Source organism: Thunnus albacares, chromosome 18, assembly GCF_914725855.1.
Source record: "Thunnus albacares chromosome 18, fThuAlb1.1, whole genome shotgun sequence".
NCBI classification, from domain to species: domain Eukaryota; kingdom Metazoa; phylum Chordata; class Actinopteri; order Scombriformes; family Scombridae; genus Thunnus; species Thunnus albacares.
Window position 1 is genome coordinate 12,975,120 of NC_058123.1, and position 11,874 is coordinate 12,986,993.

An 11,874-nucleotide genomic window follows, 5' to 3' on the forward strand; every position below is an offset into this window, starting at 1 on the left:
TAAGGGACTATATATCCAGTTGAGTGACACATATAGTAAATTAAAGGGAAAACCAGTATGGTTTGAAGAAACTTAACAAATGCAGATGTTTCCAATGCTTCCTTTGCAGTCACCAGATCCTAAATTACAGAACACCTAACGAGACAGTGCTCTCTACCACCATCATCAAACCATCAAATGAGGGAATATCTTTTGGAAGAATGCAGTTCATCACACCAGTAAATTTTTGATAATTGGAGAATCTTTGCCAAGGAGCATTGAACATTTTCTTGCAGTTCGTAGTGGTCCAACACCTTATCAAGACACTTTGTGGGCATGTCCTTAAATTTTCACCCATCTTTATATTGCAAAAGATTATTATGTATAAAGAAAATAAATTTTAACATATAAACACTTTTAGAATACATGTGTGGTACAATTGAATTCAAAGTCCTTTGTGGTTGATGTTTTGTTGTAAAAGTTGGGAAAGGAGTGGTGTCTAAGAAATATGCCACTCACGTATATAAACATTATTAGGGCTGGATATCATTTAAAAATTATGATACCGTTACCAATGCCAGTACCTTTAAAGTGATACTGATACCAATAGAGTATTTCATTCGATACCTTTTTTTTTCTACTTCATTCCATACTCATCATGTGTATGGAAGCATTCAGTTGCTTAAAATGCTGCCACTTCTCCCCATCCAAATGATTTTTACACAAATACATTTTGAAAGTGTTCAATTTCTTGAAATATTTGTTTTTGTGGCATCTCGGCACACTGAACTGCCAATTCCGTCAAATACACTGCACTCGACTTCACCACCCAAGACTGTATGGGTTGTAGCTGCTCTGGAGGTGGGCCAATCACACGTCACATTAAATCAAAGAACTCTTGCAGTGATTGGCTGCGAGCAAAACCATACACATAATCTTTTTTTTTACATTAAGGTACAAAAAGGATCAGTGTAGGTATTGTTTGAAGTTTTAATACTACTTGGTACTGGGTTATTTTGGTCAATACCTTAAAGGTATTGAGTACTGATACTCAGCCCTACACACTATTGTCTTTACAACAATGGTAAAAGCAAGCAAAAAAACAAATATTTGAATGTCAACTCCTCTGCCAGTCAGGAAGAGACTCTATTATCTCTCCTCTGTCTCGCATTATTGACTCATTCGTAGATGTTCAAAAGCTATTAATTGATTCATGATTGTTTTTGGAGGGATTTTTATTTGTACACTTATACTTTCAGCCACATTTATATTGAAAGGATAAGGCAGGCATTATTCTTAATCAATCTAATTGTCAGTGAGTCCCATGAAAAGACCGAAACTAACAATTACTTAGTCTGTTTCTCAGTAATGTCTGTCTGTGAAATGTAAATCTTTAAAAATGGGAAACTAATACTATATATAAAGAGCTGAAGTGAAACCAGAACTGCCGGGCTCTGCTGCAGAAGTAAAACAACCTCATTCAAAATTGTAATAAGAATTGTAATACCTTAAATAACTAAAAATCCAGCCTTTAAAACGTAACCCTACTCAATGGTATGTTGTGTGGTCAACTCCATATGTCTAGATAAGGATGGTGATAAAAAGCAAAAAAAAAATCTCATATATTTGTTTATTCAATGTTTCTGTTTTAGCTCTCTTTAATGAACACAGTTTCACATGAGCCCATTACAAGTAAAACGTCACCAGCTCGACAGAACGAGACAGAATGAGGACTAAATGTTGTAGATGTTTTTAGACAGCAAAGATTACAACGTTGGTGGATACCATGGATATGAAATAAAATCTAATTATAATGACAGTATCTGGTTTTTGTATACCCACAAAGTATTTGTTGTTTAAATTTGTTAAAATCACAAATGTTTCAAATTCTAATAGCAAAAGCTGTAGTAGATGCCAATTTGTCTCACAATATGAAAAGTAAACCCTAAAAGCATGCTTAATTTTTTTCAGAAAGACCAATGAAAGAAATGCTCACTGAGAAACTGCGTTGAGTTAATGAAGCCAGTGAATTTCCTGAAACAGCTGGGCACTGCAGTTTTAGCAAATGTTACTTGGTTACTCATACTCTATGTTTGTTGGGGACTATTTTCAGCCATGGATTAATGCACATTTGGTGTGCTAGTGAGTATTTCTGGTATGTGGGATTGGCTTAAAATAAATTACAGTGTTTATCTTCATCATGATCAATGAGCATGTCATCAATTGACGTATTTTTAATAGTTCTTGGACAACAATGGAGGTCTATGGGACAGAGGTATAAGATATATCAAGGTTTGGCTACACCACCAATACTAGTTAGTAGGATCAACTGATGTTTTAGTCTCTTCATTGGATTTTTTGACAATAAGAAAAAAAAGAAAAAAAACTCTGTATGTATGACTGTTGAAATTGATGGTTTATGTGTATGACCCCAATTCGTCACATTTGTGTTCATACTCTATGTGTTTTATCTTTAAAGAGGATAAAAATGAAAAATGATAATTTACTTAAATCTACCTGAGCTACATTATATAACATTGGGCCCAATGACTAACTCTCAGTGGCTTGGGGAACTCTTTGTACCTAACAAACATACAAGTTTTGGGTGACATGAATAAAAATGTATGAATCTGAGTCAAGTAATTGAAATGCAAGATGGGTACACAGGTATGCAGAGCAGCAATGACAGCAGAGGAGCTTTTTCCCTTCTGCACTGTGATTCCACCATAACTCCTTTAGGAGTTAGAATTGCAAAGTCCTTAATTTTTTCATCACTTGGTATATAATGTTACCATATTAAGCATATCGGTAAGGGCTTAAAATTAATCTGTAGTCTACAGCCTATGCAGGGAGCTGATATTTTCCCTTTCACGACAGGCTCAGAGAGTCACTGCAGATATGGAGGACATTGACTTTTATGACAAGCTTGGGATTTAGCCACCTGGGCTTTAATGAGAGCTGTGAAAACTCCGCAACGGTGAAGTAGAGGGGGACAGAGGAACAGTTATCAAAAGAGCTGGCACTCTGACATGTCCATATACCAAACAAATGCTCCATGTGATTTCAAGGAGAATACATAAATGTTACTTTTGTGTATGTGGAAAGGCGGGTTTTCATTGTCGACTCCAGCAGCCTCTATATGTGCCGTGGCTGGACTCCAGCTCCAGACCTGCAGCCTATCCTGGTCACATTCCTGAGCTGCACATTCACAGCTATATTTATATGGCTCAGAGTAGGCTGTTAGTATGTTGCAGTGTCTTCCTGCATACAACCACCTGTCACTAATTGTAATACCACTGTATCTTTGGCACCAGACATTACTATTAATACTTCTGCCATGGTGCCAATGTCACAAATGCAATAGCTCTCTATCATTCTTTGTGATCTCTGGGATAATACTGGGACTTATTAGCCACTGATCCACAGAAATCTACTGGCTTGGTTATTTTAGCTCAATTCTATTTTTTACCAGGATTGAGATCTCTATAACTTTAGGGCAGAACTCAGTTTATACTTTATATCACTATTTCAGCTCCTTGATCTTCAAAGTTATGATACTTGAAAACATGCTTTTGAGTAGTCTGAAGATACATGTCTTAAAAACCTCAGGTCTATGAAGGATTCAAAGACATATTTGTGAGGAAGTCTAATGGAAACTGTGTGCAGCTTTTGAACATTTTCTGAAGATTAACATTCCTTATGCATTTTGTATGAAGTCATTATCATAGTCTGGATATAGTCGAGGTTGGAGACTTTCTGAAGACACTGGTCTGTATACCAGTGAGTAATGATGCCGCAAAAACTACACCATGTTTGTGTCCTTGTCTGCTTTCAAGGATGTAATATTATGTTTGGCCTGTTGGATTCCCTGCCAGCACAAACAGGATGGATTATTGAAATGAGGAACAATGACACATTTTAATGAAGCAATATCCTTCCCTTCAGTCACACACTGGTTTAGAAACCATACAGATTTGAGATCCTTGTTGATGCTGCAGCAAAATAGATTAATTAGCATTATACTCGAGCTAGATACTTACATTGCAATCATTATAGTTATGTAAGAGATTGGTTAAACAACACGTACATTAGGGCTACATCTGGAATGTCAGATTAAGCCTTGAATAAGGACAACAGCTGTTTACGATACAGTATAAATTTCCATTTAAATTAATGATAGCCATTAAGCACTGAACATCCCACAAGCTGGAGCGGGGGTACTTATAGTCAACCTTTAATTGCCATCAGTGTAATTACAGCATGTGATGCAGCTGGATCCCACACCTCCCACACTCTGCCAAGGGTTTTGTAATAAACCCAGACATTGCAACCAGGTCCTAAGGGAAAGCATCTAGATCCTTTACACAGTTACAAGCTGAACTGCTTTATGAGAGTTAAATTGAACACCTCACTTGACTTGTGCCTGCCTTGTTCATAATTTATTTCTGTGCATATGAATACCTTCACTCACATTAATAAAACATAAGACTTAGCCCCCTTTCATTCCACAGTCACTTTAATTTCACCACAGCTGTGCAACTTAAAGGATTTGTAAGTTGTGCTTACAAAAGGTTGGGAAAATCCTGTAGGATGAGGGAAAGTCTAAAGAAGGTGAATAAACAGAGATAGTGCAACACTGTTTGAATAATTTCAGCCCCCAATTATAAGCTTGTTTTACCAAGAGCACACTGACAATTCTTTACACCAGCAGTGTTGATGTGCTATTGCAGCATTGTCCCAGGTGCTGACATGCTGCCAGGTAGTGATATACAGTATTCTCACTTTGAACCTTGCCATCATCTCTCTTGGCTTATTAACCCGACTTCCCCCACCATAGTCTGTCATGTGTTTTTCTGAGTGTTGTGGATTTTCAAAAATATCAAAACATTATGATTGATAGTAGTAAGGACAAAATGTGAAGCATTCTTCTGACGCCAACTCGCTTTAACGAAATTCATGGGTGTGGACTGTCATGTCGTGCCATTCCACACATATGTGTGATGTGTAGCACCTCCATATATCAACAACAAGCCTTGCTGTCCTCTTAACAAAAATGCACTGTATTCTGGTCAAAGTCATTTTCTAATAAGGCACCATTTAAAAAAGGGTTTATAAGTTGTAACTAATGGCTTTATTAATGGCCAACACATTATTTAGCAATGCTTTACATTTATAGATCAATTATATTCCATTAGTGAGAACACATTCTGGGTTGTCAAGTTGCTAATACTTTCTATTTGGTAATAATGTTGTTAAAAATGTTGGTAATCCATTAATAAATGCTCATTGGTTTCTCACTTTCTAATACTCATCATTATACGTCCAGATGTCATTAATAAAGGATTTGAATCATCAAATCTACAGGTGAAAGTGTTAAAACAAGTTAATAATACTTTAATAATACTTGAATTTTGGTCCAGAAAGTAAGTGGTCAAACATCGTAACCAGTCAAAAGAAATTTTCACAACTTGGCATCCCGAAAGTTTTTCTCATTAATGACTTTAGAGTATTAGTAAGTTATTTGTTACCCATTAATAAAGCCATTATTTAGAATGCATTACCCCTATATGAAGGCTGCCTTATCAAAAAAGTGGTATCAAATTTTCTTCTACAAGAAACTATCAGTGTGTAAATGTCAAAATTGTTATCTTCAGCCACCAAAACTTTTTGTTTTAGTAAGGACATTTATTTTACACTGTTATATCTTGCTATCTGGCAAAAGCTACAAATGCACACAGTACACATCATCTTTTACCATTTGCTAACTGAGCTAAAGCCAAACAACAATAATGGATTGGATCAGACCCCAAGTTGGCTGCCATACTCACTAGCATTATCACCAATCAAACATTAATGTTGTAATGTAATTAAAGTGAAAGCTTTAGTGAGTATTTGAACTTTGATTCCAATGCCAATCCTCTTTGACTGAACAGAAAAAATGTGGTTGGTAGTTTGACCACATTTCTGTTAAAATAAAAGTTATAAAGACATGCAGATGTTGGCAATGAGCTCTGTGAATCTGTATGCGATACACATACTTATAATGATAACACAAGCTCTTGACATGTTAGAACAGCTCAGGGAGATGTATGACAGACACAACACTCATTCTGTGTTGTGCTGAATTACTTCCAATGTCTCATCAACAGACCATTAGATTTTATTGCTCATCAGAAAATAGTGAAAAAAGGAATAAGTTAAGGGGTGGATATGGATGTAGTTAATTTATGTACCCCCAAATTTCACAACACATCTGCTGACACCAGCAGAGTTTAATATGCAGTCAAATGCAAGATGCTTACTAAGAAAAAAAAAAGAAGAAGGGAAAGTCCTAGACTCAACAAATACGAGAATTAACTACAGCACCATAAATGAGATTCAAGAGCTCAAACTGAAATACTCTCAAAAAGGATATTGACCGTATAATGAGCTAACCAAGTCTTCAGCTGCAAAACAGATTCCATAAATTATAACAAAACCACTGCAGTCAAATGACCCTTCAGGAGGCTGGATTAGCTATAATGAGCATGAAAGAGCAACATAGTTACTTTTAGGATTAGTTCTGACAAAGCTGATGAAACTGGGGTGTCAACTGAGACCAAAGCTTAAGCTCAAAGTGAATGCCAGCACTGTAAAAACAGGGAATGCACACCTGAGTGAGAAATTCAGAGGTGATGCTGGGCAGTTGGGTGTGGCTCAGCTCTTATACTTTAAAAGACCTTTTGTGGTCAAGAAAGGGGCTAACCTCAACTGCACCTCAGAGTAAATGAATGAGGACTTTTCAAATCAGTGATGCAAGCAGCATGTTAAAGTGCTGTCAGCGATATAGCAGTCTCCTTATGATGACAGCGAGGAACAGCAGTCTGAATACTTTCAGAAACGAGAAAACATATCAAACATAGACTATTTACCTAGTGGGATTTTTTTTTACTACTCATTGTGTTATTTCAAATGTTCCCTAATGTTATGAATAAGGGGAAAAGAGTGGAGTCTTTAAAAACCTCAGCAACTCTGTGCACCTAGTGATGCTCAAAGCCTTCCTCCCTGACATCTGTGATAATGCCTAACATCCATGATCACGTCTATTAGATAAGACTTTAAGCCCATTTTCGCTAATCCATTCACATGCAAAGTAAGTGTTGAAATTGAGTTGCATGCACCTGGATAAGTTGTGTCAACGGGAAAGGGACTGCCGGCTTCTTTTGCAAGGGTTAGGGCTCTTTTCCTGGAAACTGTGTGTATGCTTAGGAGACTAAATGGGGTTGCATTAAAATTAAAACTTTCAGTGGAAAGCTCCTTTGAAGTATCAGGATAAGTAATGAGACTGAAGTGCATAATCCCTATGAGTGGGTTAAAGACAGAGAGGGAAAGAGGAGGAACTGAGGAAGACAGGTAATTAAAGGGTGCAAGAGGTTAGAATAGACTTCGTATAGAGGGCCTTGAAGTGGCTCAGGAGTTGTACTGTCTATACACCTTTTTAGCCATGATATTGAAATTGCTCTATGGATGGTGATATCAGTGTGTCTGTCGGTCTGTCTGTTCACCAGTTGTTGAAATATCTCAACAAGTATTGAATGGGCCGCTATGAAATGTTTACACACTTGGCGGCCAGACTATATATTTTGATGACTTTGGAAATTCCCTGACATCAGAAGGTTGAAATTTGTGGAGTTTTTCTTGTTTAGTTTTTTAAATTATAGAGACAGTAGAGAGATTACAGGAAATTAGATGATACAGAGTTGGGGCAACAAAGGTCCGCTGCCAGAATCGAACCTTGGATGTTGCAGTAATGATGCATGCGTCTTCATCAGTGGGCTACCGGGATGCGCCGAAAAATAGTTGGTTTGAGTGAAACTAACTACTGGATGGACTGCAATGAAGTATAGTACAGACATTCATGTTCATTCAAGATAAATTCTCATAATTTTGGTGATCCCTTTACTTTTCAGACAGACACATCTCCCTCATGCTTTGCACTTCACAATCTGAGATGCTCTGAGTTGTATGTATCCCAATTTAAGCTTTCTCATGTATTATGTTGCCAGATGCCAGAAATATGCCCCGTAAATATGCCAGTCGTCCATGTATTTGTAAAACCTGTGCTGCAGATAAGCTAACTAAAAACTTAGAAAAAGTATCAGCTTGGCTTGATGCGTCCCGCTTGACACTAAACACTAAGTAGACAAAGTCAATCTGTTTTCCCATTCAAAAGCTACCTGCAACAGAATCCTCGACTGTTTAACAAGTAATAGAGGTGAAGTATTTAGGGTTAATTTTAGATTCTCAGTTAAATTTTAAAAGGATTTCTAAAATGCTTGAGGCTAAACTTTGATGTTTTAAGATGATAAGAAATTGTTTGACATTTGACTATGCCTTGCTGTTACTAAATTCAAAGATATCTGTCCTGTGGTTTAACTACCTGGTCCTAGGCCAACCAGTCAGTAATCAAATCCATGGAGCATCTTTACAGTCAGGCCTTGAAAATCTTGGACAAAAAGCAAATAACATACCATCATTGCTGTATTTTAGGTAAATATAATATAATTTAAAGTTTTGCAAACTTGCATGATTTTTATTATGTAAAATGTGTTTAAATGTTTAAATGGACTTGCTCCTCAGCCTCTCTGCAAATACATCAAAAGACTACAGAGCTGCAGAGGATCCACCAGAGCAGCTTCAAGTAAAGTGTAACTGTTTAGTCTCATTCTACAAAACATATTTTGCTTAGACAGCTTTTTCTTTGAAAGGAGCCAAGTCCTGGAACTCACTACCTGATCACTTGTAATTTGCTGTAAACTCCACCACTTTTAAGAGAGCTACCAAATCCTGGTCAATTCAGCAATAGACCTGTATTAATGTCTAGTTTTCTGTAGCTATATTACTACTAAACGTGTGTTTTATCATATCTTGCTGTACTTAGTTTACCTTATTTTTTTCTCACTGTTTTAATCTCTTATTTTCACAGAAGCCCTTCTAGGGACGAGCGTTGCAAATTAGCATTTGCTATAAACACTATGATACTTGCATCGGATAGCGGTTTTCAGTTTGTCTATGTACATACACTGTGTCCGTCCCCATCAAATAAACCATGAATATATAAATAATGTTCCATGTCAGTGCTACTACAATGCTCAAAGCTGTGCTTAGCATTTAAGTATGAATGCCAGCATAAGCATGGCCATGCATTCTGCAAGTTAGTAGCACCAGTTACTGCAGGACTGTGTAACAGCAGTTGAAACAGGCACATAGCTGGAGGTGATGAGTGGCAAACAATAAAAAGTCAGTTATAATGTGGTCAGAATTCAGTGCATTGTGTTTAAACACTGATAACAACAATGTCATTTGAAGTAAATACTGGCATTAAATATGGCTATGCAAGATGAGCAAACTAATGCAAATGTTATCAACAATTTCTTATGTAATGACAACAAACAATAAAATTGGACTTCTGCTTCAGCAACATATGGCAACTTTTTTTACTAATACAATGCAACTAAAGTTAACTTCTGACTCTTTTGTTGTTTTTGGAAATGATTAGTAATAAATAATGGATCCATCCAATTAACTTTATTATGTGTGGATGAAGTCCGGTGTTTCTATACAAATTCATGAAATTAAATGACAGGCCTAAAAAAATTCAAACTGTTCAAACAAAAATATGTTAAAAGGAACTATAATTTATATATTTATATATCATACAGATAGTTTTCCTTCTCTCTAAAAGTTATGAATACATGTGGTTTCAGTCTTATTTTTCTCATCTGCAGAGAAACAACAGCTCATCTATGCAAAATTGGACACTGGTCATTTCAGACATATTTAGATGATCTTGATTAGTGTAAAAAATGTATATAATCCAGTGAAATCTTTCAGTCTTTTCACATTAGTAAGGCGACCCGATGCCATTCTCCAAAGAGCGACAAAGCGATCCGCAGTGCACCACAGTGTGCAGAGAGAAGAGAAACTGGTAGCGAGGTCTCCCTTGTCTGTTAGTGGATTATTGGATTTGGATTATCTGTGCAGACAAAATTACCCATTAGAGAAAATTGTAGCATGCTCTTTACAGAGGCGCTGGTGCTCGCAAACGCTCTGGATAACACTCACCTCACACAACAGTGTGACCTGAACAGCCTGGCTGGTACATTGTGTACAGTATGGGAGACACTTGAATGACCAGAATCTGTGGCATTCACCAGTTCATAGAAATGCCTTAAGACACAGGGATGGATACACGAGGGAGTGCAGTGGCACATGAAGAGATGATGAATATGTCAGCAAAGCCAAGCAGGATGTGCTCAAGAGCTGCCAATCAACATTCACTAAGGGGTGTGAGGAGGAGGAGGAGGAGGAGGAGGGGGGGTGGGGCTGAGAAAAAAAAAAAAAAAAACAGAGAATGAGGGTGTGGTTGGGGGAGGGGTGAGGGGTGATTTGGACTAAGCTATTTTTATCTGGATTCCATAAAGACAGCTGCCATCCTCCAGAGTGTCTGTGAGACTTTCCATCACTATAAACAGCGGCACAAGAAAGGAGAAAGAAGAGAAATACTGTCACTATTGACTATACTATTGTAATATTTGTGGTATAATAAAACATTAAAAAAAACACTCTGCCTTTAATGCTTTCATAAAGGCCAGTTGTGGAGTGGGTGCTGAAAATCTCATAAGCTCATCCGCTTTAGCTGAAAGCATTACAGACTTTGGGCTGTGTAACTGCCCGTGTGCCTCTAATCTGCCAGTGTGTTCGACTGTAATTCTTTACCTGAGACATCAAATATATCTGGTGCTGATGACACATTATTGTGATGATGTCATTACATCTCAGACGGAAACACAAATTAGAAAATATTTTAGTTTCTTGATGAAAAATGCACATATATAATTGGTTTATAGCCATCTATTTTTTGAGATGTGGACACCAAAGCTGATGGTTCCAGTCTGGTGGGAACTGTACTGGGGAATGTGGATTTTAGCATTTTCAGCAGGTGGCTTGTTCAGGTCACATGTTATGACCCTGACATTCCCATGCCACTTCAGAGCAGTCAGGAGCTCTGCCATCCGTTTGGCGCGAGACGTGAGATAAGGGTCAACAGAGTGACAGTGACATGTAGTGACACAGCCATAAGCTGGGAATGTAATTCTGTCGCTGGTGGCCACATGCCACAACATCAAGGCTCTGATACAAGTCATAAATTCCAATCAGCATTCTCCCACAGTCCAATTAAGCTCTATACGCAACTCAATGAATTCCTTATTGAAGATGGAGGAATGAGCTGCATATCAAGAAGGATTTAGCATTAATTAATGGACCATCTAAACATGGCCTAGAGCTAATAGCTATGCTATTCTTCATGCCACCCCACACTCAACTGTGTTTTTAAATTGTGTTGATATTCATAATTCATTCCTCTCTGTGTTAAGCAAATACTACACATTTTTTTCCCCAACATGCTGTATGTTGAGATGTTCTACTACTTAGGATGTTTAGTAAGAAGTTTTGCTATTAAAATAATTCAATAAAATGTTATATAATCAAGATAACAACTTCCCACTTTGTTACATATTGATAACTTATCAATATGTAATTATGTGAAGCACTATTTCCAAATTCCCTTATTGAATAAATCATGTTATGATCAGAAAATAATCTGTTTGCCTTTATGGTCAGTTTTCCCTCAAGAAAAGTATTGATCATTGAAAAAGAATAACCATTATCAGTGGGCCATTCACACAGCTGCATTAACAAATACAGTAAGTAAGTATATGTGATATTGGGAAAATTTACAGTAATACAAAAAGCTGACCATTCTTTTTTTTCCTAATGAGTATGAAGAAAAATGTATAAATAGCTGGAATAACTTTCAAAATATAAAATTCTATTTAGAGTAGACAAATGTTT